The 8,738-nt window shown below is 36.0% G+C and overlaps 1 non-coding gene across 5 annotated transcripts; it reads left to right on the top strand.

Annotated features, from left to right (window-relative positions):
- The first annotated feature begins 3,446 nt into the window (after positions 1–3,446).
- On the top strand, positions 3,447–7,961 carry LOC114287583 (uncharacterized). 5 transcript variants are annotated; one of them, XR_014332672.1, is made up of 8 exons: positions 3,447–3,629; positions 3,816–4,836; positions 4,911–5,055; positions 5,143–5,202; positions 5,517–5,579; positions 6,053–6,138; positions 7,492–7,621; positions 7,715–7,961. It is a non-coding gene; the product is annotated as an uncharacterized LOC114287583 (transcript). The 5 variants fall into 5 exon arrangements; XR_014332670.1 differs by having other exon boundaries at positions 3,448–3,629; positions 3,816–4,792; positions 6,053–6,181; positions 7,715–7,959; XR_014332669.1 differs by having other exon boundaries at positions 3,449–3,629; positions 3,816–4,792; positions 7,715–7,958.
- The last annotated feature ends 777 nt before the right edge of the window (positions 7,962–8,738 follow it).

Raw genomic sequence — 8,738 nt, 5'->3', positions numbered from 1 at the left:
CCCATAGCAGTAAACAAAATTCTGAAGTAATCATTCATATACTATTCATCAGCCTCAGTTTCCACGGATTCAATCATACTATGTGTCAATACAGAAGCAGTCATACTGATTGCGTATCCTCTCAGGTAGTCAGAGTTTATAATCGAACCAGTCTGTTGTCAATAAGTTCCATCAGTTTTGAAGTACAGTAACACAAAAACAATCATTCTCTTAGTCAAACAAGTTCATGGTAGTACTACCGGAGTGATTAACCACGTGTCATATATACAGTATTCCCATTTCTCCAAGCATAAGTTACCAAATTCCATAATCCCATTCGCGTGTTTCCAATCGGTTATAGGCGTATGGTAAAAAGTCATCTATAACCACGTAGTCTACTGTCGATGGTTCGCATTCTTCCTAAGTGTTCGAGATTGATTCAAGTTTTCATTCGGTTAATTCCCTTAGTAACACAGCCCTGTCATTCAATCATAAGTAATTCATAATCCCCCATAATGTAATCAATCAGATAATAGCTCTCAATAAGGGTCTCCTCAGATCAAATCAATGAAAGTTCAACCAGGTCATATTACGTCATATCAACTGAAAGTTCTACCCAAATAAAAGTTCAAAGTGTAAGTCATCAAATAGAAGTTCTCTCAGGTAAACAAAGGTCTCATCAAACCATAGTCCTATCACATAAGATCAGGTAAAGGTTCTAGTTCATACTCCATTCGCTTAGGTGCATAGTCAGTAATTCCACAATTAGTCTAAGTTCATCAATTCTCAAAGTCACATCAGAGTCATGTATCATAGTAGTTCACGTCAAAGTGTTCCAGGTCATATACAATGTGTTTCCTCCCAATAATTCTACAGGTAAATGCACAGGCATGCAGTTATTTACATCGAGAGGTAAGCATTACAGTCAATATAGCAATTTCCCAAATGAGTTTTTCATGTAAACATAAGGTACACAATAGCAGATCGTTATACAGAAGTTTCAACTCGGTCATACAGTCATTAAAGCGTGGGCTCACTGGTCTAGTCAAACAGTCTTGTCAATGTTCAACAATCACAGTCCTTAGTTTAGAGTTTATCATTCACGGTTTAGTCACACAATCCCAGAGTCATATTCCCATCGGTCAAGCTATCAAACAAATAATCATATCAATCATTCTGAGCAAAGGTATAGTCATATATGTGCATGTCCAGAGTCTATTCAGAGTCTAATAACCTTCCCAATACAGATTCACAAGGTCTATGTACAAATGAACACAAAACAGTTTCTCTAAATACGATAGTTAAGGTAACAAGTCATAAGTCCACTCAGTCTAAATACAAAGAGCGTGTCAAGTTTGAATCAATCAACATCCCAAGCAAAGGTATAGATATATATAAGTCCAAACATTCTCCATACAATAGGTAGTTATTACACAAAAGAGTCTAAAGCGTCACACATATAATTCACATCAGGCAGTAGGTGTCAAAGTGTACAAGCAAGGACATATGTGTATGGATACGAGTCTAGAATCAATGATCATTTAGACATTTATTCGCAATTTCATAAGTAAAAGTTCATGCTTCCAAACTAACATAGGTTCTCAATTTCAAAAGTTCCACACACAAACGGTTCACGTACATAATTCGAGTTCATGGGTCTAATTATTCAATGATGTCAGTCAATATATAACGGTTCAGTTCAAGTCATGGTCATACAGATTTCTCAAATCACTTTTCATACATACATTTTACACATAATTAAGGTAATACCTGCGTCAGTCATTTCAGTACTCCGAGCATCTGCTAGAACTAGGATGTAAACCCTTCCTTGCTTCTAGGTGTTGTTCAGATGAGCTCGTGAGCAAGATTTAGCTAAGTGTCCTTTCTGTCCATATCTAAAACAAGCTCCTGATAGGCGGCGACAAATGCCCCAATGTTGTTTCCCACATTCTCTACAAATAGGTATAACCATTGTTCACATTGCTTCCCCGACTCTCCTTGTTCACAGTTATTGCCCTAGATTTTTCATTCGCAGAGGTCACTGAATTACTAGTCATTTCGACTTTCTGTTTCTTCTGTTTCATTCTTTCTGATTCAGTTGATGATGTTGATTTTGATATTTTCAGGGCTGCTATGTTTGCCTCGGACATTAATGCTCTATCAAGGACACACTACAAGAAAAGAGGGTATATAACACGGAAGCATTTGCGACGGCATCATTTGCCGTCGCAAAAAGTGATTTTTTACGACGGTACCACTTGCCGTCGCCAATAAATCGGATTTCAGCGACGGCACCATTTCCTGTCGCAAATGAACAAGCTTTTGCGACGGCAAAAACGACAGTCGCAAATAATTCAAGTTTTTTGCGACGGTATGAAACTTGACGTCGCAAAAAAAAAACCCCCAAAATCTGGGCTCAGCTATTTTCCTCCTTGGCGCTCATTTTTCCCCCCTTTAACAAAAAATCCCTAATCTTTCCCCCCTTAACCAAAAACCCCTAATCTTTTCCCATCTCTTCTTGCGACTCTCTCTCTCTTCCCCCTTGAACCAAAAATCCCTAATCTTTCCCCATCTCTTCTTACGACTTTCTCTCTCTCTCTCTCTCTCTCTCTCTTGACGGCGAGCAGCGGCAGACGACGGCAAGCAGCTGCAGACGACGGCGAGCAACGTGCGACGGTGGCTAGCCAGCGACTACGGTGCGGTGTGTCTCTCTTCAACTCTCTCAGTCAGTCTCAATCTCTGAACCAGGTTAGCTCTTCTTCTTCTTCTTCTTCTTCATGTTCTTTTTTTCTCTCTCTCTCTCTCTGGCCATCTGTGTGCTACCATTTTCCATAGCTTTGTTGTTTTTTGGAAACATAATGAATATTCTTGAGATTGAGGCACTTCTTTCAAGTAAAATTTTCTAGCCATTTTTTTATTTGTTTTATTTATTTTTAAATTTTTAGGATTTTGTGTTCTATCCCTCTGTCCTTACATTTATTTGATTTTTTTGTTTTTTGTTTTTTGGGTGTGTGCATACTTTTTGGTACATTTCCACCTCATTCTAATTTTTCTAGGTCGTGTTGTTGGGCTTCAGGTAATTGCAGTTTGGAGTCCATGAAATTACTCCCAAAGATGCCTACTTTTCTATTCTAATTTTTAGTGTCTTTGCTTGATAGATGGGTTTGGCCTTGAATATTTCTTTTGTTGAATCTATTACATAGAGTGGTGTGGGTTATTAGATATGAACTCTCACTGTATGAAATTTTGATTAAGGTTCCTTTCTGCTTTCTTTGGGAGTAATTTGCTCTTTGAATTTACTAGCATATCCTTGTGCATTTTCCATTTTTGGCTTCTTCAAAATCTTTGTTCCCTTTCTAATTTGGCTATCTAGAATGTTTCTGCTATCAGGAATTTCTCTCCTCTCCTTTAGTCGTATCGTTGTTGGATGGTAGCTAACTTCATTATCTAATGGGGCTGTTTATGAGGAACTCGGGAAATATGGAGACCTAGAGAATCAGGTTTTGTACCGTGAGCGTGTTGAGGAACTAGAACCAAGTATACGATACTGTCTACATAAACTTGGTGAGTCAAATTTACAAACTTCTGAACTCATGCACATTGGTGAAATGGAAGGACCTGCACTCGATCTTTTCAAAGCTAAACTAGAGGTAAGTTTAGTTGTTTCAAAGGTTAAGCTATGAATAATGTTGTATCCTGATCTATTTATGGTCATCTCCTTTTTAATAGTGGTTAGATTATATTTTCTTCTTATCTGTAAAATTGGAAAAGAATTTCCAGACTTTTGTTACATTACTTGCCATTTATCTCATGTCTCGCTTTATCTCGATTTGCAGGCTGTTATGGCTGAGGCAAGATCTCAGCAGGCTGCATCTATGACAGAATTTCATTGGCTTGGTCATAAATTTCCAATTTCTAATGCGAAGACACGTGTTTCCATATTGAAAGATCCGTAATCAATCTCCATTTATAATGATACAAATGGTCAGTATGGTCCGACAATCAACGGACTTAGAAAGTGTGTGCAAGTGTGTCTCTTAACTTTGTCATTTATCCTGCATAAACATAATGGTCAAGAGTTTGCAGTTGTCATTATTTGATGGCCTATTGATACGTGAATCAGTGACTGTAACCCTCACACCCTTTGCTTTCCCATTCCGCAATGTGCAACATAATTTTGCTTGCTTGAGTTCTACACTTAATATTTTAGTAATTATAAGTTGTGAATACATGAACTACGTGGGGATGTTAACTTCAATACTCTTAGGAAATATCATAACTTGTTTGTTATCCATTGAAAAATACAAAGTTGGTGTCAAGCCCAAACTAGTTCCTGAAAACAAAAATAAGCCACTCTGAGAAAGAGCTGAAAGAGAAAGCAAATCAGTTATTATCAAAACGTGAAGAAGCTGTTGTTGTAGAAAATGAGCTCGATGCTAGAACAAAAGACGTGGAAAATGTCAAATTGGCTTTGGAATCTCTTCTGTATGAAGAGGGGCAGATGGAAGCCTTACAAAAGGTATCTCTTCCAATGGTGGTTCTACTACAAATTCTACCTCAGATGGCATAAGTTTTCAGTTTGGTCAAAATTCTTCTGTGTATTGTAAATTGTGAGTTGTAATTATTAAATTGTTCTTCAGGATCGTACAGTTGAGTTGGAGCTAGTGCAGAAGTTAATGGATGAAATTCGAATTCTTTTAGCATGGATTTCACATACCATGATCCCATGAAGAATTTTGATAGGACTAGGGTTAACGGTGCGGTTGCTAAACTAATTAAAGTGAAGGATGGCTTCACAATGACTGCCTTAGAGGTTGGCCTTGCATGATGCCATATACTTGGTTTATTTTAGAAATGGTATAATATGTTGCCAAGTTTTGACATGTTCTAAAATAATCATAACTGGACTCTTACACTCAGTTCATTTTTAGGATGCTGCAGGAGAAAATTGTTTAATATTATAGTAGACACAGAAAATACTGGAAAGCAACTTCTTCAAAATGGTGATCTCTGAAGAAGAGTTACACAGTTATCCATCTAAACCAAATTCAATCCCAAAATGCTTCTGTTAGATTGGTTTGTCTTTGTATTTGGCTTTCTTTGTATTTTATATATCCCGTATTTGTTTTTGTTTGTTAGAAGGTTATTATCCTACATTTTCAGGTTGGCAAGGGGAATGCAGAAGTGGCTCTGTCTTTGGTTGGATATGATCAGGAACTGAAGGTATAAATTCACATATGTTTTTTATGCTATTCTATCCTTTTGTTGCTCATTGAATTGATGGTGTTTGGTGTTGCTGGAGACCATTTGTTGTTTTGCCCATGTGCAATTGTGTGCTCTGGAATGTTTCTAGCACGTGCCTTTCTTAATGGTATATCATTTATATCATCGAATCATGTTTATCTGGCCAAGAATAATAAGCAATGGATGGGCAAAATCTTATTAGCATTCGTGCGTTTTTGTTTTTGGTTGGATAAAAGAACTTTGGCTTGGGTTAGTTATATTTTGTTTTTAAAGAGAGTTGATGTGTGTTGTAGCGTGCTATGGAATATGTATTTGGTTCAACATTTGTTTGCAAAACTATTGATGCAACAAGGGAGGTAAGTCCTTTTTAGTAATCTTTTTCCCTAAGGTGCCTTTGTAGATGATTATAACATATATTTTCCATATGAAGATGACATTTTTTCTTTTGTTGCTTTGCTGCTATGTTTCTGGTCATGTTATATTTGAGTGCAACATTGATTCTACGTCTTGATTTAAATGTACTGTAGTTCACTAAGCAACACTGCAAAAAAGGATCGGAGAACATGTGGTGTTGGATTTTTTTCTCAAAACTTAGAATTGATGAATGAATTTATTGTTTGACAAACATCTTAGAAACACATGCGCTTTGGTTTAAGGTTGTGCTATTGATCTGTAAAAGTGTTAGCTAAACCTTATTTTTGGCATTGGACCAAATTAATTTGTCATCTTGTACGTGTCTAAACTACCACGTATTTTGAATAAATGTTTTTTTTTTTTTTGTTATCTTGTTGAGCTTCATCTCATTTTCACATTAATGGCTGGTCCATAGGTTGCTTTTAATAGAAAAATTGGCACCCCCACTCTCGAGGGTGATATATTTCAGCCTAGTGGCCTTCTGACTGGTGAAAGTTGCAAGTAAGAAAATATCCTTGATGCTTTTGCCCCATTCTTGAGAATGGTAATGATTTATAATTTTGGTCAGTTGTTACTTAACTACTCTTTGCCAAAACCTTATCTACAAGTATTGGAATGTGCTTATTGAACTATGAAAACTTCTTGATTTTTTTTTCCTGCACATATTTATGTTTTTTACAAGTGTTAAAAGGTAAAATCCATTGTTGCTATTATTTCTACACAAGAAGATGGTTTTAATTATTTTTATCCCCTTTTGGTAATCTAACTTTCTAAATCGGCAACTAATATTTGCAGGGGTGGTGGTGATCTGTTAAGGCAACTTCATGCTTTGGCAGAGGTTAAATCCAAATTCATCATAAGAGATTATCTGAAATTGAAGCTGAGGTTAACCTTAAATATTACCTCTCTTACTGAACAGAAATACTCAAATAAGAATGAAGTGGATAAGAATGAAGAAAGGAAGAATAGAAAACACTTTTTTTGAGCTTAAGTCTTTTCCTTTTTTATTTGTTATGTTTCTTTCTTTTAATAATATCAACGATCTTGTCATTTATTTATTTTATATCTACAATCGTGGTTGTTCTTTAATTTTGTTCCTAAGAGGTTATGGTTATTCCAAAAGCCATATAGAGTATAATTGTTTCATTATAAATTTTAATTAGTGGGTAGTGCTGGTGGCATTCTGTATCTTAACACCAAGTAGCCATTCACAACGTGTAAATGCTGATTTTCCTTTATTGTTTTCTTCTTGCCTTCGGGCCATACCCTTATTCATATTTTAAGTTTTGTCGTATTGATGTATCAATATTATATAATAACCATATCCATGCTTCATAGCTCGTATGTAGTTTCATAATGAATTTGAAATTATTTTTAATGGGTAATCTTTGAGAGGTGTCGTGTCTTTAATGAATTATGAAAAATCGTGCCGTGAAATCATGTTTTACTTAATGATCAGTTTGGTTAACTAGAAGTTGCCAAGATGTAGACCGGATATCTTTTCTTTAAATTTCCATCGGGCATGTGACTTGTAATTTCAGATGTTGAACTTTTAGTTCAGGAGGAGTGTTTTTTCTTTCTTTTTCTGCTCTTTCAAAAGTTGGACACTGTTTTATACACATAGAATAATAGAGAAGGACAAAAACCTCATGACATTGCATTTGATGTGCTTCGTTTAATTTTCATTTTGAGTCCTTGTAACTAAGACACAAGTACTTGTTTTTCAGCTGCAAGTTCTTAAATATTTTGGCTTTGTATTCTGTGAGATCTGTAAATCACCAAATATCAATTCACCCCCTTCATTTTTGCTTATATTATATATTTCATTGGATTTTTTTGTCTTATCACTACTAGGTGCTGGTGGTGGAAGGCATGTGAGTGCTCATAAGGAAAATGGAGTCAGTAATAGCATGGAGAGAGGTTTTAAGCCCTCCCTGTCAGTTCCAGAAAAAACAAAAAATAATGCGAACCCTCATGTCACAAAGTAAATATGTTGTATTTTGTTTTTTTAGCCTAATTTGCTCATCTCTTTGCAAAAAATTGTGCTTCCACTCTGAATTTTGTCTATATGTTACAGATCTTCTACCATTTCAGTCAATGGGCCCACACATGTTCCTGATGGCAGTTCCAGTCATGAACGTGGCACCCAATCATCTGCATGTATTATTGGTAATCTTCATTAAGATAATCCAGTTGGTGATGCCGCATTTACAAACATGTTCTGTGAAACAATCTCCTTACTTCACTTCCACCTTTGTGGCCGGAGTTGGAGTCAAAAGGGAAAAGGTCAAATTAGGTTCCCATCTCTGGGCTTGCCCAACATTGTATGTGTTCGGTGTTTACTCCTCTACTTCAGATCCTGTGGTGGTGGCACCTCTCAATTCCCAGATCCCAAGCGTGGGGGCGATCAAATGTGAAATAAACAGCCAAAGAATTGTTGTAGAATTTGGTGCCTTTAACCCTTCCGGGAAAAGATCGAGTAAGCTAAAAGAATCCCAGATTCTTGAAAAGAATTAGCCGTTGGAGCCTTCCAAAGGTACAATTCTGTCATCATCACATGTTACATGTTTTTCTAGTAATTTTAAATGGCGCATTGTCCACGCCTTTTTATTCCTTCGCTTGTGTGATATATTGTGCTGCGGACATCAAATACCCAAGCCTTTGTATAATTTGTTATTTTGATGACTATATTTCTTCATTGTTGAATGCTTTTTATTTGTTTTATGACTAGTTTGTGCCTTGGTTTAAACCATTGTTTTGTAAGATTCTGCATGTATTAAACAATCATATTATTTGGTCTGCAATGAATCATGTATTATCATGCTTTTCTATTTATCTAGATTGTTAAACAAAAGGTTACTATATATTAAATATTAATTTAAGTTAAATGTTATTTGATATTTTCCTTTGTCTCCACTAGTACAGATTTTACATAAAAATTGTGGTAGTCTAAAACATATAGTTGGTCATTTCTACAGTAAGCTAGAAGTAGAGTTAGTCTATGGAGCTGGATGGGTGGGCTGTTGGCTTGTTTCAATCCTTTGATTTCTCATGTATGAGCACCTGATATATTGATATTACTAAGAAGATTCTTGCAAATC

Source organism: Camellia sinensis, chromosome 6 (genome assembly GCF_055761805.1).
Source record: "Camellia sinensis isolate YWXY chromosome 6, ASM5576180v1, whole genome shotgun sequence".
NCBI classification, from domain to species: domain Eukaryota; kingdom Viridiplantae; phylum Streptophyta; class Magnoliopsida; order Ericales; family Theaceae; genus Camellia; species Camellia sinensis.
The sequence above is the reverse complement of the archived record's forward strand: the minus strand, read 5'-3'. Positions and strand labels throughout refer to the sequence as shown.